Here is a 23,227-nt window from a genome sequence, read left to right as displayed (position 1 = left end):
TTCACAGTATTCAAAGTTCTTGTGAATGGGGAAATTGGGGAGTTACCCGGCTGGGGATGCAGACAGCTGCCCAATGCAGTGTATGTGTGTATGCTAGCACGCCAGAACCTGCATTCGCACAGGCAGCCTAAGCCTTCGTGAATACTCCTCAGTAAAACTCACATCTCAGACTGCGATGCACATCAGCTTTCGCAAGAGTTACCTGTTTTCACTCTTCCAGAAGTGAATGTTTTTATAAGAGATTTGAGAAACATTGCTTTAGACATTTCCAGGTTATTAGAGTGAAAAAGAAATCTATTAAGGCTTACAAAACCATCATTTCAAAAATAGGTAAGCGTAAGAGCTTCAGACTTCACAACCTTGTTTTAGAAATTGTATTTGCATAATTCCTGGGAAAATATAAATTTATTCTAATGCTAGGGGTATCTTGCCAAATGTGCTCTAACTTGGAGACTCTTGGTCTTGGAGTGAGAGCTGTACCTTGTACTGATGGTGGCACACATACACAACAAATGGGACACCAGAGCCCAGGGCACAAGGGAGATTTACCAGGGCTGGTTTGTTTTTAACTTCATGAGTTTATTGAGGTAATGAACTCCTCTTTTTATGCATTTGTACCAAAAATAACCACGCAAAGAAAGTTCTAGGATGTTCCATACACAAGGGGTGTTTCTGAAGCATGACAGATATAGAGCTGAGATTTTTTTTTAGTAGAAAGTCATGCTGCAAAGCCTATTAATAAGGAGGCATAACATCACCACTCTATTTTGCCCCAATCGAAATAGGCAGAACCAGACGATGAAGTTGAATAACTGTCAATAAAAATGTTTTTAATGAAATGATAACAATGGTAATGACTCCCACGCAGAGGGCTTTACACAGTATGAAGGCCTGTGTCCACAAGAGGTCTCTAAGTTGTTGGGCTACTGCCTCTATGTAACAAAAGAAGAACATGTGGATTGAGGGCAGGGGACTATCTGCCCCCAGTTCCCAAGCAACCTTCACACTGCCAGGATGTGTGTTGCCAAAGATGCACCATAATTGCCCAAGACCGTCCACCCTGCCCAAGTGATGCGCAGATGTGACAAACACCTGGATGGACAGAGGCCGCCAGACTGGGAACTTTCATTTGGTGCATGAGACATGTAATTTATTTATTTATCCTGAACAGATGGATTTAGATCACACTGTAGCCCTATTTCCCTCTGTACTCTTGTGACAGAATCAAAATGCACTGAGAGAGCTAAACACCTTCAAGGGATGAGGTCATCTGCAGCAGGGCAAGGTGGCTCTGTGGAGGACCATGGGCTCCTGCTCTTGGCAGTTCCACTCCCATGGTGAGGCTGTGAGTGAAGGGGCTGACCTCGAGGTACAGGAATAATTCTAATGGCCTTTTAACCTTGACCTCTGCTGCCTTCCCTCCACTCCAGGCATGTAGACCGTGCCACATGGATCCATGCACAGGCTTGGGATGCTGAGAGTGAAGGCTCTCTTGTCCCAATTCTCTGCCCCTCTCCTTCTCTCTCCTCTCATTCCTCCTCCCCACTGCCGCCTCCACTCTCTTTTCCCCTCTTTCTTTCAATATATGCATATGTCACAAAGAAAATCATTAATTTGTTCCAGAATTACACAATTCAAGGAGATAAAATAACGTCTGTAAGGAAAGAGGTCAGAAATATACTGGAACACAGGACAATAAACTGAAAGTCTATTCTATGACCCAGGGATGGCGAGTAGCATGGCTTCCCCCCGTCCTCCCCACCACTCAGCAGTTATGGCCTCATGGCCTGAATGAGCACTTAGGTGAGTTGGAGAGGCTGTTTACACGGGTCAGGAATGAGTTCGACCACTTCAAAACCTCTTTGCCGTGTGTTGGTCAGTTAACCTTTGCAAGTGGTGCTATGGATTTGTCTTTTTCTTAATATCCCAAAGTGATGGTATAAGGAGCCCAATGGCCATCATGAGTTACTCTGATATTTAACCAACCCCCCCCCCCAAAAAAAAAGGGAAAAGCAGTTGTAAATCACGCTGCCACAGCAAGAGTGTTTCAAGGTCTTTCTAGCTGGGCATAACCCCGTGGAAACACTACAATGAAATGCCAGGGTGGCGCCCTGCTCAAGGTCCACAGGCACTCTGCACAGGCTGTGGGCAGAAGTCATTCTGCCTCGGGCCATGGGGAGCTGGTCACTTAGGAAATGAACCAGTGACTACAGGGCTCCCTGGGCAAGTGCTGATGCAGCTGGTGGTGCCCTCTGCTCTGGTCTCGAGTCAGCATATTGTTGCCAGCTGTCACCCCATCACCCCACTTTTAGAGGTGGCAGAGGTGCTGGCATTTTCTACAAAGAAAGGCTCATCCTGTTTACTCCTTAGTGCTGCTTTAATGGAGGTCGCTGACTCAGACTCACTGTCCATTAAGGCAATTGTCCTTCAGGCACCTAGGAGGATGTCATGGTATCTTCCCCCAATTTCAGTCTGCCCCCGGGACTGGCTAGATGCCTTGTTCTTCATCTCGACCCCTTACACGATGGGGCAAACACGGTTTGCGTAATCGGCATCTTCTGAGACCAAACCACATAAGCAGGAACACCAGCAACAATGTTTCCCGGATTGCCTCTCTCTCTAAGCAGCTGCCTAACTTATGTGCCTCACTGCCAGAGGCAGGCACGGCCCCCAGGCCATTCACAGCACAAGTCACAGGAGAGAAAGAGGTATAGTCCTTCTGTTGGCAGGTGCAGACACAGAGGCAGAGACGACTGGTCTGCTTGCTCAGATTCACGGCCAGTTAGTGGCAAAGGCACAACTAGATGCCTGGCCTCCAAACTCCTAGTTCCCCGCTCTTCACACAAGACACGGTCCCACATGCGGCCCTGGACCAGTCATTCCTGGCTTTGCCATCTCAGGCACTGTGCTCCTCAGATGTTAACTGATATCTGTCAACTGCTGTCCACTGTGGTCCCTCTACCTCTGACAGAGGGAAGAGGGGAAGGTCCTGGCTGGCAGGGAGAGGGCACAAGAGAACACAGCACTACTGGGAGAGCAGACTGTGAGCCCAGCATTCTCTCAGCTCTGGCCCTGGGCAGAACTGTGCTGAAGGACAGTGTGCCCTAACACACAGAGACATAAAGGATTCAACACAGAGTATCGAGATTCACTGGGAAGTGACACACTGCAGGAGACTAAAGAAATGGGCCATGGCACTGAGAACAGAAACAAAGCAGTGCCACACAGAGCAAGTATCTGCATTTATGAAAAAACAAACATGACAGGCACCAGGCAGAATTACACGCTCACCCCTAGTAGGCTTGCGTTTTGGAGATCTGGTTACAGAGAGGCTGCAGTTGCCAGGGATCTGCCCCCGAGGGCACACATGATTCTGTTTGTCACTACACGAATGCCTGCCTGCCTTGGTCACCTCTCAGCCAGCTTGACCCCCGGTTAAGCTCGAGCCCACAAGCTAGCTTCCTGTACTTGAAAGCAAAAGCCAGGTGCTCCAGTGATCTGCCTGACCCAGGAGAATATTCAGGTTTTGAGCCAGATTTGAAAATTTGAGGTCACTGTAAAATATTGAAAGCAAATTCTGGTCATGCTTATTTGCCTTTGTGTGTTTTTTTTTTTAATTAAGTAAAAATACAGGTAATATTATTTTAATGCCTTTACAGGTCTGAAATCACCTTGATAGTTCAGTAATTGAAAAGGTATTAACTTAGTTTTCATTTAAAGTTAACTTAAAAAGTTTATTTAGACAACTAGAACATATGCACTGCAGAGTACAAGTCCACTGTTAAATTACTTTTCACACGTTTCCCATGCTATTACAAGCTGGTGACATTCCTTACTGAATCTAGCTTCCTCCCTGAGACTGAGCTTAGTAGGGATCAGGCTGTGTTCACTCCACTGAGAGCATGTAAATGGATACTGATTTAATAAACGTATCGGAAGTCTGATTTTTAAAGTTATCACTAACCTCAGGCAGTTTCCGCTTTTACTGATGCTTCATTTTCATCACCACAAGGAGAGATAAGGCAGAACGGCACACTTGCTGCCGCTCTCCCATCACTTGCCCTTGGCAGACATCAGTAAGCAACCACAGCCTCATTCTCAAATTGCTCACCGCACAGTACTCCAGGCAGCTTCTGCCAGATGCTTGGAGCAGCATTTAGCTAGAAGCCTGCTGACACTATTGGTAGAAACAGCAATAAATCTACAAAACTGAGTTCTAGCCTGGGCTCTACCACTAACCAGCTACTAACCAGCTGAGGGACTTGGGACAAATCACTTACATCTCTGGGTCTCAGTCTCAACTCTGATGTGACTAGTTTGGACTCTGATATCTAAATTTATTATATGACTTCTGAAAAATAAAGGTCTGTACAATTGGCACCAACTTCTTTTCCTGGAAAGAAGTTTTAGTTGGCCAACACATGAAAAAGACATGTTTGAGCTGAGAACAACATATATGGAAGATATATTTTCAAAGTCTAGTTCTCAACGTACTGCTCATTTGCGAGCCAGAAAAATGCAGCAGCAATGGTAATACTGCCGTAGAACCCTGTCTCCCGCCAGCCCCACCACATGCAGCCTCGCCTGATACACTTGCAGGAATGTTTGCCCTTTGCCTCATCCACACATATCAGCCACTTCTACCAGCACCCTGGCCCTGAGCAGTCTTCGTGCTTGCTGGGCACCCTGCATCCCTCCCCTGAGCCCTGTCTGCCCATCATGTTATTCTTAGAAATGAGTGAGCCTTGTCACCTATGCTTAGAAAATGCAAGGGCAGTGTTCATTAGGGAATGAGCCTATAATCACTTTTACTAAGATCATTTGCTTTATTGACTTTCTTTGGAACGTCTAAGGAAATAACTGTTCTCCAATGGGTGGTTTTATTTGCGCCATTTGGTAAGATTCTCTGACAAATTGCTCCTGTGTGATTCAGACGTGGGGGCGGGCTGGTTTGACACAAATATCTTCCCATTTTGTAATTCGGAGACATCACATTTGGAGAGTGAGGACATGGAGCAATATGAACACACATTTGGCTGCTTAAGCGAAGACACCTAAGATTCCAAGTTATTCCAGCCTCTCTGTACTTTAAAGATTTAAAAGAGCAGCAGGTCCCCACTTTCTTAAATAGCTCTGTGGGGGTGGGCATAGCACATAGATGCCCACACTGTTTAGCACTTAATAACTTCCATATTTTCTCATGGGTCATAGCCGGCCTTCTCATTAGACTCTGAATCTGAGAGCACCAATGAATTTGACTACTACTGTATATCCCAGGAGGCCAAGAGTGCAGCAGGTGCTTACTAAATGCACAGTGATGAACACAGGACAACATATAAACCACGTGCTCCTCCTGCTGGCCAGGGTCAGCTGTGGACACAGCACTGGGTATAGTGACAGTCACTAAGGGGGCACCACATGAATTCCTCAGTTGACTGACATGCAAGACAGTGACCAGAGGGAGGCAGGCTGTGTTGACCAGGCTGGATCGCATGAACAAAGGACACCGGAGGGCTCTCAAACTTTACCTTCTAGGAAGCCAAAGCATGATGGTGATGGCAGCTGACCACGTGCCAGCAACTGCTGTAACTATTCCATACACGCTTCCTCTTTAAACGTTAACCTAGTTGAATATGACAAATGCTTCATCCAAGCCAGGCAACTATGGGTTGTTAACAAAGACGCAGAGTCACCAGGTGTCAGTCAGCAACAGCAGGAGGCACAGGGTGGGGTGGAGGTTGAAGCCTGAGGTCTCCTAGCATCTGTGAGCCCAGGAGCCAAGAGACCCGTGCTCCTGCAGGAGTAAAAGGATTTCTCTGGCAGCAAGGTCAATGGGCACACAGCCAGGAGGCTGTCTTCCCAAATTTCTCTCCAAAGGTAAGGGTGCTGCAGTGAGAAGCCACCAAGAACAGCAGCACCGAGTGTGTGACAGACACTTTGTCATGCTGGGCTCTGTGGGAAGACAGAGGAGTGCTATAAGGCTCCCCAGCTCATGCTCTCTCACTGCGCCTGTGTCAGGTGACTGTGTGGCCAAGTCTAATACCCCCACCCATGTGCAAAGGAGGAAGCCTCTGCCCTGTGGACTCTGCCCTGGGGGAGAAAAGCTCGCTGAGTGCTCTGTTGAGTAGCTTGAGGTGCTGAGAGGTAGACTGACTGGAGAACCTGCGTCTCACCCTCAGGACGGCTGTCAGTGCTGTTCTGGGGATCCTAATGGCTTCACGGCCGACACATCACATGGGGCAGCCTTGACACCTACCTGAAACTGAATGCGCAGCTGTGTCTGGGGAGGCTGTGGCTCTGCCTACTACCCAAGGCAGCTGGTGGGATGGAGTCCATGACAGACAGCCAGCGCTGGCACAGGCTGAAGTACCCACCTGCCAGGGAATGTTTGGCAGTCTCATGGACAGAACACTAGGTCCCATGCCACTTGAAGTGCAGTCCGAGGACCAGCTCCTCAGCATCACCTTGGAGCTGGTCAGAGGTGGAGACTCTCAGGCTCCACCCAGACCTTGGACTTAAAATTGCGCTGGAATAGGGTCCCCAGGTGACTCCACCACCTGTCCAAGTTCAAGAAGAATTGCTTCTTTAAGATCAGTTGTTCTCTACCCTGGTTGCACATCAGAATCACCTGGGGAGCTTTTAACACTCTGGATACTCAGGTCATGCTCAGCCCAATGGCTGGCAGTGGGACCCAGGCGTTAGTATTTTCAAAGCCCCCCAGATGATTTCAGAATGCACCAATTGTAGAGAACCACCACTAGGGGGCATGTCAAGACCTCTGAGCATGACCCTCATGTAGCTGAGCCCTCAACTGGGGCACCTGCAGGAACATACCCCATGTGAATTGATGTGGTGCTGCTGGGTCTTGGAGGATGCGAGTCCAGAGAGGAAAGAAGCAAATGCTGCTGGGGGGCTCTGTTTAGAGTCCTGGATACAGCTGTTCCTGAAATTAGCACTCCATGACTTTCCAGTTACCTGAGCCATAAAGTCTGTCTCTGGTTTTTAAAAGCCAAACAAGTCTTTGTGGGCCTTATTTGCAAAAGAAAGGGTCCCAACTAACACCCTGAGCACACAGAGGCTGCATGAATGAAGTCAAACCATTTGAACCTCTGGAGCTGCCTGGACATGCTTTGTTTGTTCCTATTTTTAGATCCACAGGATGAGGGGTTTCGTAAACGTTCAGGACAGCTGCACCCAGGACAGACTGGGACAAATGACATGGTAGGGATCAGTGAGGGAAGAGTGTGTTCACTGTAGCTTTACATGGGGCAGAGGCATGGTCTCCTGGAATCACCGTCACCATTGAACAGCTCGGTAACAAGCAAATTCCAGGTCTAGAGCCATTCCTTGCAGGTGGCCGGTGTGTCCCGATGGCCCTGATTCTTCTATCAGGTGGGAAACACCAGGGCAGAGGATGAAGGCAAGGCCTGAGGTAGAGCCAGGTAGTGGCAGTGAGATCCTTGTGTGGAAAGAGCTGCAAGGGGAGTTTAGGAAAGCCAGCCTCAGATGTGTCACCTGGCATCCTGGGCCCCAGTGGGAGCAGAGCAGCAGAATGACCCAGTGCTTCAGGGGTGGCCTAGGGTGGGGCAGGTTCCGAACCCACAGGGACCACAATAAGGGAAGACTGAACTCCAACCCACAGCAATGGCACAGAGGCAGGGAGGGGACAGATGACACTGAGGGCCAGTAGCATCTCTCCCATCTAGATCGCAAGCGCCTCAGTCTCCCTCCCCGAGCTGAAGTGTGGCCCACTGGGTGCTGAGGGCTGGAAGGAACACCGCAAGGGCTGAGGTTAGACAGGTGGCCAGGTACTGCTGGCGGTTCCCAGAGGAATGAAGCTGAGTTGGAGGAAAACCGAGTTGTTTCTCAGGTGCCTATACTGGTAGCCTGACACCTGCTCCTGGCTCAGCTCACGGCAGGTACTCGACTAGAGGTGGCAGCATGCTGTCCCACTGGTCCCATGCCACCTTGGAAAGAGCATGTTTGTATAACACTAACAGAAGGCACAAACTGTGCCACCCATCAGAAGGGACAACATTCTACATCCAAATAGGGAGACATACCTGGGCCTGGGTAGAGCAGAAAGAGCTCCACGTCTCTCTCTGCACTGGAGTCCTGGTTGTGGCTTGCCAGCTGGGTCTCACCCATCACGGGGCCTGTCAAGCAGGCAGCTGTGAAGGGCCGAATGAGATGACATAATGCATAAGGAAGGAGGGAGTGATGGCAGGGCTCATGGCTCACCGCTATTTTTGGCGTCTCTGAGAACGCAGCTCATAGGCACGCACCCACACCACCTCCACACAAGGCCTGCTCTGGCTGTCCCCTCCCTAGCTCACTGAGATCTGGAACTAGTGCCGCCCACAAAGACGATGTGTGGCTGGGGAGCAGCCTGTGCTGGAAGGTCAGGCAGCTGATCCACAGGTGCCTGGTTCACCTGGAGACGAAGGCCAGCAGAGGGAGCGAGTGACCTGTGGGGTAGAACCTGGTGCTAAGGAGGCCTCGGGAGCACACAGCAAACCCATCCATTCCTGCCAGGAACATCTGTCCCTTCCTGTCAGGATGAGCAGCACTGAGTCTGAGAAAGCCTGGATCCACAGCAAATTACTGCACAGCATAGAGCCAGGAGGGGGACTCACCACAGAGGAACAGGGCACAGCAGTGGACAGATGGAGCCCGTGACTGATCACAGACTCTGTGCGCAGGCCTTCAGCAAAGAAACAGGCAGAGCCGGAAGCAGGTGGGAAAAGAGTTAGATGGTGGGGCTGGACCTGAAACCCACCCTCTTCCATGGTGACAGAAAGCCAGCCTGCCTGGCCATACCACCAGGTATCACTGCCACACAACCCCTATTCCATGGAGAGAGAGAACCTGCAGGCAACTAAAAAATAGGAGGATGAATCTGGGCCTTCCAGAGAGTGGTGCCAGGCTCTGGGCCCCTTTCTTGAACCCAGGACAAGTGATCATTGAGTGGGAATCACCTCACAAGGACAGTGAGAAGCACCTGGCACAAAATGCAGGAGTGTGGGGAGGATGTATGTGTCCATGGCAACCAGGCATCCGCAATGCAGGACTGTCAGAAGGAAGCTGGAAGCCAGTATAGAAACTGCAGCTTATGGAGGTGACACAGTCAAGACAGGAACCAAAATCTGCCGCTGGATCAATTCTGCACCGTCAAAGTGGGCATAAGGTGTGTGGCCCATATTACCCCGGAGGTAATATGGCATCTTACCTCCGGATCTGACACCATTACTCTGTCCTATGGCCAGTTTAAAGGCTTCTTCTTCAATTTTGTGCTCAGGAACTACTATACCAAGGGAAAATATTGCTGAGAAAAGTGACCCCATTTAAAAAAAAACTATTGTAAAATACATAGCAACTGCATTTTCAAAGTTTCTTGCAGTAATAAATAACAGCCAGGAACCATAGTGATGTTACTGGGAGAATGTTTATAATTCAGAATGAAGTAATTATCACAAAAATGTGATTGTTTGGGTATAGTAAGAATTTTTAAAAATTAACACAGTAACGCTGCATAAGTAAGAATTGAAAATGCAGATGAAAATGTGGCCTTTAGAAGCTTAGGATTTCAGAGGTGGAAAAATCTGGAGCTTTCACTTGGTAACCCACCATTTTCAAGCAATGGAACAGTGGCTGTCAGGGTCTGTCATTTGCTTGGGGACACAGTGAATTAGTGGCAAAACTGCTTTCTTAACTAATAAAACATGATGATGCCAAACATGCAATGGGATTCAAAACACCTTTAACAATAAAACCAAAACCAAAAGTGACATCAGCAAAAACAGTGGCTAAGCACACTCCCCCACCTCCCACCCAAATCTCCCCTCTGTAAACAAAATGAAAAAACTGGCAACAACAACAAAAATAGTTAGAATTGACTTTATCAGAACTCTGGACATTAACCAAAGGTGTGCACAGCACTCCATGGAGATTAACTCAAGAGAAGTGGCTGAATCACGGTAGGAACAGTGAGCTCTGTGACAACAGAAAATGGACAGCATCATGATTACTGTGTACATCGACAGCCCGGCAGCCACCAGAGGTTGGAAGGACTGGGCTAGAGCTTCTTCAAAGCACCCCTCCCAGAGAACTGCCATGATTTGACCTGTCCGGTGGTTCCCCAGAAACCCCAACAGTGAGGGGGGAAAGCCCACTCTGAACAGAGCCAGAGGTCACCTCGTAAAAAGAGACCTTTCCTCCCACTGAGATGTTTATTGAAAACAATTAAAGGCAAATATTTAACTTCACTGAGACAGGGGATATCAGCTGGGGCAAACAGCTCCTAAGTAAAATGCTCAAAAGGAAAAGCCCAGCATATTACTGGGAATGCAGAAGCATGTACACTCCATAAAGACCCAAGGAGGCCCTACACTCTCACCTCCAGCTGACCCCGAGGCTCTGTGCAAGTGAGAAGGGAGCGTTTTGATGGAGTTGACAAATGCCCGGCCGAGTGTTGAAGGAGTATCCCCAACACACAGGGCCCCTCAGCACAAACTGAGAGGATTACTGGTTACAAATGTTTAAGAAAGTCTCTGGCCAATCGTGAGCAGATTAGTAAGCTAACCAAGCAAAGTCATCATATGACACTTATTTCACTAAAGTCAATAACGAACAACAACAAATGCTGGGAGCAGGACATGATCTGATATCCAAAGTTGCTACATTAGATATGTTTTAATGTTCAACAAAAAAATTACAAGACAAAGAAACAAAAATCATGATCCATACACAGGAAGCCCAGATGTTGGACTTACTAGATAAGTTCAAAGAGGAGCAGTTATTTTAAATATGCTCAAAGAAACCATGTATAAAGAAAAGTAGAATGATGTCTCACCAAATACAAAATACGAATACAGAGAAGAAAATTATAAGAGAGAACCAAATAGAAATTCTGGAGTTGAAAAGTATAATAACTGAAAAAAAATCCTTAAATTACTAGAGGGGCTCAATAATGCATCTGAACAGAAGAAAGATTCAATGAACTTGAAGCATGTTAATTGAGATTAACCAGTCTGAGAAACAAAAAGAAATACAATGAGGAGAGCCTTAAAGAACTGTAGGACACCCTTGAGCATAAATACCCATATTCGGAGTCTCTAAAGGGGAGGAGAGAATTGCGCAGAAGGAATATCTGAAGAACTAACAGCTGCATACTTCCAAAATTTGAGGAAAGCATTAAGCAAGTCATCCAAGAAGCTCAACGAACTCCATGTAGGATAAATTCAGAGAATCACACCTAGACACATCATAATCAAACACTTGAAGCCAAAAACAAAGAGAAAGTCTTGAAAGCAGCAAGAGGGAAGGGTCTGGTCACCAACCAGGGAGCCTCAACAAGACTGACAGCCAATTTCTCATCAGCAGCCATGGACACTAGGAGGCAGTGGAATTAACTGTTCAAAGCGCTGAAAGGAAGGCTGTGGACAAAGACCACTAGATCCAGCAAAGCTATCCTTCAGCAACAAAAGAAGGGGAGCCACTGCTTAATAAGTGCAGACAGAGTTTACTTTTGGGGTAAAAACAATGTTTTGGACCTAGACAGAGGTGGTAGTTGCACAACAGTGTGAATGTGCTAAAAAGCCACTGAATTGTCCACTTAAAAAGGGTTAATTTTATGTATATGAATTTCACCTTAATTTTTTTTAAAATTAGGGAAAAATAAGACAAGACATTCCCAAGGGGTGGCTCCATAGTGTAGTGGTTAGCATGTCTGCTTTGAAGGTCCTGGGTTCGTGCCCTAGGTGGAGCCATGGACCATAGCCTGGGTGCACCAGGCCCCCCCTGAGTGCACCGATGGTGCCAGGTGCGTGCCATGAGTGCTTGGAGACACCCCCGCATTCAAAGATCCAGTTCTTAAGGGGAGATGGCAACACTGTAGGTCAGGGGTGGAAACGTGGGGGGTAGTGAGGGGGAAAAAGAAAGACATTCTCAGATAAACAAAAACTGAGAAAAACTGTTACTAGCAAACCTGCCCTACAAGATATACTAATGGAAACTAGACAATATCTCAGATCCACACATGAAAAAATAGGGTCCCACTAAAGGTAATTGCATGGGTGAATATAAAAGACAGTATGAATGTATTATTGTTTGTAACTTTTTTCCTTCTAATTTAAAAAATAGTTACATAAAGCAATAACTACAAATCTGTGTTGATGAGCACATAGCATATAAAGATCTAATTTGTGTGACAATAATGCCACCAAAAAAGAGAGATGGAATGGAGTTATATGAGAGCAAAATTTTAAGTTGGTATGAATACAAACTACATTGGTACGAATTAAGATGTAAATTACAATCCTCAAGGGGCAACTACTAAGAAAATAACTTTTAAAAAAGGTAAAGAAATGACAAGGGAATTAAAATGGTACACTAGAAAACATCTATTGAACACAAAAAGAAGGCAGCAATGGAGAAAAAAGGAATAAAAAAAGGCATAAGACATACAGAAACCAAAGAACAAACTGGCAAATGTAAATCCTACTTTATTAATAATTGCATTAAATGAAAATGCTTTAAACACCCCAAATAAAAGGCAGACTGATAGAACAGATTTTTTTAAATGTTCCAATGATATGCTGTCTACAAGAGTCATGCTTTAAATTCAAAGACATGAATAGCTTAAAAGTAAAAGGGTGGAAAAAGTTATGCCATGCAAACAGCAACCAAAACAGAGCTGGTGTGGCTATACTAACATCAGGCAAAACAGAGCTCAAGACGAACATAACTAGAGACAAAGTGAGAAACTGCATAATGATAATAGGGTTGACCAGTCAAGATTTAACAATGATAGACATATATGCACCTAATAACAGAGCCCCAAAATACATGAATCAGAACCGACGGAATCGAAGGAAGAAATAAGGGAGTGATAGCTGAAGTCTCCATTGTCCCCTTTTAACAATTACAGAACAACTAGTCTAGAGATCGACAAGGAAATAGAAGATTTGGACAACATGATAAACCAGCTAGACCTAACAGACGTCTATAGAACATTCGTCCACATTTTTCTCAAGGGCACATGGAATATTCTCCATGGTAGAGCATTTGCTGGGCCATAAAACAGTCCCAGTACATTTTAAAAGATTAAAATCATACAAAGTATGTTCTCCAAACACAATAGAATTAAATTTGAAATCAACAGAAGGAAATTTGGGAAATTCACAAATATGTGAAAATTAAATAACATGCTTCTAAGTAACCAATGGGTCAAAGAAGAAATTGCAGAAACATCAGAAAATACTTTGTAGATTAATAAAAACAAAAACTTACGGAATACAGCTAAAGCAGTGTGTACAAGGAGATTTATAGCTATAAATGCCTATGTTAAAGAAGATCTCAAATGTTCCACCTTAAGAAATCAAAAAAAGAGCAAACTAAACTGCAATTCAGAAGTTAAATATAATGATAAAGATTAGAGAAGAAATTAATGAAATTGAGAATAGAAAAACAATGGAGAAAATTAACAGAACCAAAAGTTGATTCTTTGAAAAGATCAACAAAAATGGAAAAAATGATGCAATTACTAAAATCAAGAGTGAAAGGGAGGCCATTAGGAATGACCTTACAGAAATAAGAACGATTGTAAAGGAATACCGTTGAATTGGGAATTTTGAAACTCTCCACAAAGGAAATCTCAGTACTAGATGGTTTCTTTGGTGGATTCTGTAAGACCACTGATGGATGTGTAGTTTCTTTGGGGGGTGATGAAAATATTCGAGAATTAGATTGTGGTGATGGTTCACAACCTTATTTTGATATATGTGAATTATGTCTCAATTATATAAAAAGTATGGAGAAAAGCAAAAGTCATCTAGCACAGTTATAACAATGTAATTCTGGATTTTTTTTCTTATTTGGTAAAGTTGAACATTATTTGAAAGGTTGTATGTAAATCATAAACCCTGCCTTTTTTTTCATCCTAAAAGTAGGTGACTTTCTATTTCATGTCTTCCAAACCTTTTCTATACCGTGAAAACTTTCAATAAAGTTGAAAGACATGAGCGAGGCTAGGAGAAAATATGTAATACATATAAGAAAGAATATGTATATATATCTCCTTGATTTATAAAGAGCTTTAATAAAGCAACACAAAAAATGCAAATAATTCAGGTGGGAAAAGAATATGTAAAAACAATTCAATCACATGATAGGAATAGCCAGTAAGCATATAAAAAAAGGTTGACCCCACTAATAACCAAATATTAACATTAAACTGCTGGAAATTTTTTAAAGTAGATATTCTTTATCATTGGCAGAGTGTGAGAACTGGGCTGCTGGTAAGAGTTAAAAATGATACACCTTTTTGGACAGCCATTTGGCAGTTGCTACCAAAATCTTACATGTATTAATCCTATGACACAGTAATTTCATGTCTCGGAATTTATTCTATAGAAATAGAGGCATATACAGATAAACGAGCACGTATAAATGAGCATGTATGTGCCTCACAGATTTATATTAAAAAGTTCAGCTATATCCCTAGGACCTAAGAATCTTTCACGGGTCAAGGCCTGTCAAAGCATTCCACGTTTCTCCCGCTTTCCTCACTTCTTCTGGGTCATCAGCTGCCATTGTTTCTTGTACACACCATGCAATCTTTGTTTTTGTTTTTTTTAAGGGTTTTTTTTCCCTTTATCTGGAGGGCCTCTGACTGATGTCTCTTTCTCCCCTCCCCTACCCCATATGACATGTAAAGGTGAATTTCTGAGCTCCTCCAGGCATGAATGTTTCTTCACTGGTCCTCACATTTGATGACTAGTTTAGCAGGAGCAGCATTCAAGGTTGGAGTCCCCCCAGAAGCTGGTGGATGTGGCACCACTGTGGCTTCAAGCGGTGAAGCCACTTGAGAAGTCTGCTGTCACTTTGATTCTGTTCTTTTTGGCAACCTACTTTTTCTCTCCAAAAGTTTTAATAATATTTTTCTTACCCGGGCCGCTCCTCTGCATGGGAGGCTGGCCATGGCTCTGGTGGGTGGAAGGGACCTGCTGACAGGCTGGCAGGCTGGGACTCTCACCACTGCCCAATAAGACAGCTTTATTCCGGGCACGGAGTACCTGACGTCGTTGACTCCTGGACAGCATCATCTTTCCTTGTTTTGTTCTCCTCCACATCCGCTAAGAGATCTGGAGTTAGAGCCTCAGGCTGTGCCGTGATTCTCCCTCATACACAACAGCAGCTCTGAGACTTCCCAGGTGGACTGCCACCTTCTTCACAGAATGCTCGCGGGGTTCATCCTGGAAGCCAGACCCGCTCTGGGCCACTCTCCCCTGCTGCAGTGTTGGTGAGGGCTCTTGGGGGCAGTCACTGAATGTGCCACTCTAACTCTGTTTTTGACCACATGGAGCTTCTCCAAGGCTTCCTTGATAGACTCTCTCTAGGGTCCTAGGCTGTGGCATCCTCTGCTCTGGTTTCCTCTGCAACCCCATCTCTTCTTGCCTTCTAGGGACTCCTCTGCATTTCTGGTTGGCTGGTGGTGGTGGACTTCACTTCTTTTTACCTCGTTGTTTACCATGTCACTGGGACCCAGAGATGGGATGGCAGGCGTGTGCCTAGTCTACCCCCAGAACAATAACTTTGTGAAATTGAAACTCTGGAGAGAATCACAGTGATCACCTCATCCGAAGCCCTCATTTGAGAGATGAAGAAATAGAACCCAGAAAAGTCAAGGACTTGTCCCTGTGTCACACTGGCTGGTCAGTGAGAAGCTAGGACGAACCGAGGGCCCTGCCATAGAGGCAGTGCCCGTAAGCCAAGACTGCGAGACTTTCCAGTTCTAGGAGAGATTTGTTTTTAATGAAGAAATCAGCAGAGTTTGTCTGCTCTCTGTGGCCCTTCCCATTGGTAGTCTTGATAGTTGTGAGATGCAAGGCAGAAGTTCCCCAAGGGAACCTAGGACCAGGCAGGCAGGCTGGCTCAGTTTAGCACTGGGCACGACTTCAGAGATGGCCGAGCCAGCCCTGCTCATGAGGCTCAGCGCCCCTCACCCTCTACCCACTGCCCAGGGGGGCTACAGGGACCTGCTTGAGCAGGGTGCTTACCTGGCCTAGACTCCCAGTCACCTGGACATAGCTGCTTCCAGCAACAGCTCTGGGACAAGCCATGGACAGGGACGGCTTTCAGACCTGTCATAGGTTCCAGTTACCATGTATGCTCAAAGTTTGATTCAAGACACTGTTTTGCAAGTCAAAAGCCATCTTTCTAGGTGTTGGGGGAAAAGAAGGAGGAAAGAGAGGACGCCCCCCCATCCATATCTCCATACTTCATTCGGCTGCAGGACACCCAGGGGGCGGGGCTAGCAAGAGGCCAACTTGGGGAGTATTTCTGTGGTAATTAGAGCCACGAAACAGCAACACTACACACCTCAGCACCCCGAATACCGTGAGGAGGGAGGGAAGTCTCTAGAATGTAAGGAAACAGGCAGAGACACGGTTTGGGGAAAGGCATTCTATGTTCAGAGCTCCAGAAAGTGAGACTGAGGCTAAGGGTGGACAGATGGATACAATCAATGCCAGACGGGTACTGCGTGTGGTTGATGCCACATGTAGAGGGCAGCAGTGTGCAAAGACTGAGGTGGGTGTGAACAGAACCTGTCCCAGGCTGTACGTGTGAGTGTTGGACTCACCTAGAGCAATAGCAGAGGAAAGTCGGATGAATTCAGAACATGAAGCCATGCTAAGGTGTTTGGACACTATTCTAAAGGTAACGAGAGCATGAAAGATTTTCAGCAGAGGAACAACATGATCAAATTTGAGTGTTTCAGTGGTGGTTACTAGAAGGGAAAGGGGGCGGGAGGATGAAGAGAGAGAAGGGGGTCAAATATATGATGATGGAAGGAGACCTGACTTTGGGTGGTGAGCACACAATGCAATATACAGACGACATATCACAGAACTGTACACCCCAAACTTACACAATCTTATTAACTGATATCACTCTAGTAAATTCAATAAAATAATTTTTAAAATTAAAAATAAAATACCAATGTCAGGAAAATCTCCTTGGTTGAAAAGTAGAGCTGGGTGTTGGGGTGGGGGACTGGGGTGGTGACAAGGGATGGAGAGGAATGGATAAAAGGTTCATAAAAGGTTGCATGAAAAGTTCTGGCATGTGCACCTCTGCTCCAGACTTATCCACTAGGACATCTGTGGGGAGCAGGTTGGGATGAAGTTTTTTGGCCGCTCTTAGGATTTCCTCTTGTAAGTGTTTATAGGGTTTATGTGTAAATGTTTCTGTGAATGTGGGTGTTCATATGAACTTAACAAATTTGAGGGCTATTTAGGATGCACCACATACAAGACACAGTGCCCACGCAGGGCTGGGAAGAGGTAACAAGGATGGACCCTCGGTTTCAAATTCAGGCCAAATTAGCGGATGGCGGAGTAGCCCCCACGCCAGGAGACTCAGCTTTGCTGGGGACAGAGACCCAAAGATGTACCCACAGTTCCAGACACGTGCACGTTTTCAGAGAAGAAAATATTTCAGGGGAATAAATTAAGAGCTGAAAATAAATAACCGTTCTAAATTTATCAATTTCATATGAACACCCACATTCACAGAAACAATTACACATAAACCCTATAAACACTTACAAGAAATCCTAAGAGCAGCCAAAAAAAATTTACCCCAACCTGCACCCCACAGGTGTCCTATGGGGTAAGTCTGGAGCAGAGGTGCAAATTCCAGAACTTTTTATGCAGCAGAAGAAAACAGACTGTAACCTTGGGGGCGTCCTGACAACCAAGAGCAGAATAACACTCATGACAGGGAAGTGGGCCCCCAGTTGGGGATCTTTCTAGACCTCTCGGCACAGAAGTAGTTACTTCCTGGGGCAGGGGTGGAGGGGTTTGGCGGGGTGGCGGGCGCTGAACCTGTGGTCAGTGACTGTATAATCTAGGCACTGCTTACCCTTCTGGTATTTTTTTTATTCTGAGATTATCACACAGTAAATCTGACTTGTTTGTGGTGCAGCGTTCCATGCACAGATACCATAGACAGGATACAGCACAGGCCCTTCACCCCGCACCTCCTGCTGCTCCTTTATAGTCAGTCACCCACTCCCTTCCCCCATTCCCTGGCAACCACTGATCTGTTCTCTATCACCATAGCCCTGTCTTTTCGAGAACATCACAAATATGGAACTGTATAGTATGTAACATTTTGAGACTGACTTCTTTCTCTGAGCATGACGCTTTTGAGATTCATCCAATCTGTTGCGTGTACAGCAATTTGATCCTTGAACCCTTCTGGTATCAAACACACATGGACATATAACTTACGTTTTCTCTTTCATGGATGTCAAGGAAATCATCTCTCTCACAGGTGCCCTGATAGAAGCAAGCCAAATTCATAATAGGGAGTATGCAGGAAATCAATGACTTTTACAGAAATAGATTAGTAAAACACAAAAGCCCTGAAGGTTCCACTTGGTATAACTTTCACTGTCACTTTTAACCTCTAAAGTAGGAATGCTCTATGTAACCTGGTGAAAAAGAAAAATCAATCTTTCTTCTAATTCTTTACACACCTAACTTGGGAGACACAGTTAAGCCTTGGTTACTGTTTTTCCTTACCATTCCTATAAAAATGAGAGAGGAGAAGGAAGGTGTACCAATCAAATATTCAGCTATTCACGGAATTTGGGGCTACAGGGCTATTCTGGATGGTGTAGTCATTTGATGAGCTACTTGGCAAACACTGATGAGTGCCTGCATGTGCACAGCACACCTTCAGGGAGATGGTTCCATGTTATCTCCAAACCAAGGAGCCCGCTGTAAGGTTTCCTCGGCTGGTTTACTTCCCTCACTGCAGCTAGGTTCCATTAAAATCACGGTGCTTACCAAGCTTTCACCATCAATGGGGTGGGTCAGGGAGCCCTAAAGCCTCCTAGGGAAGCTAATATAGGATTTACAGTTTGTCACATATAATCCCAAAATGGCGAATGCACACATAACTAATCAAGAATTGATTGTATTAGGGTTTAGTTACTCTAAAAACCAAAATACAAAGACTATGGGATCAGCTGAAGGAAAATTCTCTGCTGGCCACTTGGTTCAAATGTGGAATTTTATTGCTGGTTGTTGGAGTTTTACTGCTTTTTTTTTTTTTTTCACATAAAAAAAGTCAACAATTAATAGTCGCTCAAAGGGCGACATGAAAGCCAACTGGGTAGATAATGTGGGGGACTGGAAGTGATCTAAAATTAGAGACCTCACTTCCCTAAGATTCTGGAGGAGAGAGGACGTGCCCACGACAAGAGTCAAAGCATGTTGTCATGCGATGAGGGCCAATGAGAAGCTCAGATGGTGATTATCACAAAGACTAGAAAAAGAGTGCCAGAGTGGCCAACCACCTACGGTCCTCTCAGCTGGCCAGTGAGCATGGTCTGGGTCCAGGGCACATGCACCTGGCTCAGATGGGCTGGCTGGGGCTGAGAGCTTGACTCTTCCCTGGGTCCAGGCCTTGTCTGTACCTGCCTGTGGCTTCCACCTTGTCCACAGCCGGCAGGAAGGGGAGGCCTCATATCCCACCACTGTGGACTGTAAATGCCGAATGTTACAGAAATGCCACCACTGTACTCACAAAGCATGTGGCAGCAAAAGGCTACTTCACACAAAACAATGCCTTTTTTTTTTCTTAGCTAGAAGGATATGCTAAATTCTGCCAGAAAGGTCACCTTTTTTCCAAAGAGGAAGAGAGAGGCTCAAATCGGGATGAGTTACAATCTAATCCTTTGTGGTGACTGCATGGACCCTGTGCCAGGTCGTGGCCTCCCAAAGCTGAGATCCCATAAACATATCTGTCTCATCGAGCCTAAGAGGGATCTGAGTAAAGAAGAGGTGACATGTGCTCCAGGCAGTGATAGCAGAGAACATTAAATTCACCTTCCACCCCGTAAGCCAGCCCATTCAATGCTGACTCCAATCCTACCAAAACTTCACGTAGCACAATGCTGGCCACCGGGCAGCTCACCGGGGTGACATGCAATCTCTCAACCGCAAGGCATTAATCCTGTCTTTCAAAGCTCAAAATATTGGGTGCTCACCCAATGACAAAAATATATAATAGTTTGCCTACACTCTTGTAGTTTCATGGAAGAGGGAGACATAGTAAATTAGTCAAGTCTGCAGGAGAAAGGAAAAATGTCCCTTAAGGTAGAAAATGAGCAGGTGCCAAATAGTTGGGCCAGGGGCTGAGAGCACTTTGGGTTTGGCACATTGTGGACATTTTGAAGCTGGGACTGCAGCTGAATGCTGAAGGATAGGTAGGCCCGTCCAGATGAAGGAATGGGGCAGGGGTGGCCCTGCAAGTGGGAAGAAGAGCCTGACCATGTGCAGTGGAAGCAAAGGGCAAGATGTGGCCATCCCATGGACTGACCCCATTGGGCTGGAGAAAAAAACGTGGCTAAGATGGAAATGTGAGAATGAAGGTTGAGAAGCCATGCAGGCCTGATGATGGAGAGGCTGATGGTGAGACTCTGGATGTGTGGTTGCAAAATTTCGCCCCGACAGGAAAACAGAGGATGGACTGGAGGCTCGGCGGAGGGGTGCCCAGGTCTCCCCTGCATCCAGGGCTGGGCCACAAAACCACCTAGCAATGATTTCCCCAGTGCCACCTCCCCTGGCTTTCCAGGAGCTGGGAGAGACAAAGAGCAGAGGGAGGACTCAGGGCCCGAATGTCCACCGTAGGGGCAGGGTGCGGGGAGAAAGGTGGACTGTGAAATAAAGGTGGGCTGTCCTCTGTACTTTTACAGAGGACAGCAGCCTTCCAAGAGAACCACACACACTGGTTCTATCCTGTCACCCTGAAAGTGATGTGAGGGCTGAGCTACTCCAGGGACAGGTCCGAGCCTCCTCCCAAAGCCTCCCTGGGCAGAGCAAACAGCCCCAGGACATGGTCAGAGCCCCCTGGGTTCACCTCCAGTGGGGGCTGCCAAGACACAGCCTTGTCAAAGAAGGAGCCAGCTACTGCCTCCAGCACCTGTGATGGACAGATGGTGGCAGTTGGCAGGTGACAAAATTAAGTTCCATAGAAAGAAGGACCACATTCCTCTCCTCGTTTAAGGACAGGAAGTTGCTCAGCAAGTCAAGGGGTCAGGTGGCAGAGCTTTAAACGCATGAGCTTTGTAGGCCCTGAGTTTTGATCTTGGCTCTGACGCTGAGAGCATGGTGACCTCAGGCATATCTTGTGGGCTCTCATGGCGTCTCTTCACTCTCATCTGTGAAATGGGACCCTACCTCTGCAGAGTGGCTGAGAATGAAATAAAGACGTGTTGGCACAGGATCTGGTCGCAGGAAGGGTTCAATAAACAGTGACCATCTGACCATCAGGAGGCCTTGCAGCTTCTGCTGCAGTGGGAATGTCGCCGGAACCACACAAACAAGCTTCTGGTTTGGGTGGGAAGCTGTCTTCCCACCAAAGGTCTGCCCACCCCTCACAATCAGGGGGACCCTAATCCTACCCACACAGCTCATGGGGCACAGGGAGAGAACCGTCCAGGGCCCGCTACTCCAGAGCTCAGAGCCCTGGAGGGCAGGGTGGACCCCCTAGTAGCCGGTATATGTGGCCTAGGGGCCCTGACCCAGTGCAGACACCTCAGTGCAGGAGGCAGCAGGCTGACGTCACATCACCAGGCATCTTATCCGGGCTGTTTCTCTGTGTGCAATGGGACTGCACATAAAGTTGTCACACATCAGACCCCAGGGCCCACAGCTGATGAGAACTCTGCTGTCTCTTCCTAAAGACACGGTCTAGAGACTCTGGTTGCCATTAGGGGTAGATTTCCTTCATTAGAGTCCAGAATCTGGGGCCAGAATGAGCAAAGTTGGGTGAGCTCTTTCTGGGTGTGCAGCATCCGAGAGTGACCCAGTGTCACCAAGGTGTAACAACAGTTTGCTGGGAACACGCCAAGCCTAACAGTGTGAGCCAGGATCAAGTACTGCTTGCCCCTCCTCACAGAGAGCTCACGAGCTAGTTTAAGTAGGAAGATGTGAACATGGGAGGGGCCAAGGAACAAATTGAGGTGAGATATTACGTGACTGGACGCCAACTAAAAAAGGTGGGGCTCTGGAGGCAGGAAAGACCCCTACATAGGGATGGTCAGAAAAGGCTGCCCTCTTACGTACAAAGTCACAAAGGTCCACAAATGGGATGAGGGGTGGTCTATCTGGAGGCTCACCAATCCTGAAACGTGACTTGCAAATGTGAGTTAGAAGCAGCCCAGGTGGGACAAAAGAGCTAGGCCAGATGCGTCACATTTGGCTCACATCACTGAGTGTTGCCAGCTCTATGGTGAAGGGTCCCCGGAAGCCTGCACACCTGTTCTGGCCCGCAAGGCCCAGGGTCACATCCAGAGAGAAGGCAAGTGACAGCCCCGGCCCCACAGCCAGAGAAAGTCCCTCTGCTAAGGTGGTGGGACCACTCATCGAGGGTCTGTGCCCAGCTATCTGATGGATATCTGGGGCTCCCTGAGCGCCGGGTGCCAAGAGGCAGACACAGGCAGCCATCTGGTCTCTGGAGGAGACACGACCACCATCCTAAATTTGCAAAACAGCCTCTGGGCTTTTGAAGCAGCTTTGAGTGAGCTGGGGAGTAAGGGATCCCTAGTTACTACCAGGGCCTGCTTACCCCTTGAGCTGGAAGCAAAGGTCTGCAGGGCCAAGGGTCCTGCACAAGATAGGGGCACATGAGAAGGCCAGGTGTTGTGACTTGCCATAAATTCTGGGACCCTGAGTCACCCGCTAACCCATGGGGTCAGCCTTTCTACCCAATGGCCACCTGTTCATCCAGAGGACACACCCTGGTCTACAGGTCACCTCTGTAAGAGAGTTCCCTGATTTAAAAACCCATTTTGTTTTTTTTCCCCCTACTTTAAAAAGTCTCACCAAGGCAGAAACAAAGGAGCAGATGTTGAAGAGAGGATGTCACACTTGTATGCTAAGTAATCCCACCGTGGTGGGAGGGGGGGCGGGGGGGAGGGGCAGGGAAGAAGCCATAGTGGGCAGGGAGCTGGAGCTACTGCCAATGCTTGAATCAGGGAATAGGTTTTTTTTTTTTTTTTTTCTAAAGCAACACTATATCAACGATGAAAACCACTGTGTTCTGATTAACCTCAGATGCTGAGAATGAGCTCAGCACTCTTAACTTGCCTTGCCCTGTAACTGCTCTGCAAGTTAGTAATTTTTATTTCTGATGCATCACAGTTATGAGG

The sequence above is a fragment of the Pteropus alecto genome, unplaced genomic scaffold (assembly GCF_000325575.1).
Source record: "Pteropus alecto unplaced genomic scaffold, ASM32557v1 scaffold223, whole genome shotgun sequence".
Lineage (NCBI taxonomy): Eukaryota > Metazoa > Chordata > Mammalia > Chiroptera > Pteropodidae > Pteropus > Pteropus alecto.
The sequence above is the reverse complement of the archived record's forward strand: the minus strand, read 5'-3'. Positions refer to the sequence as shown.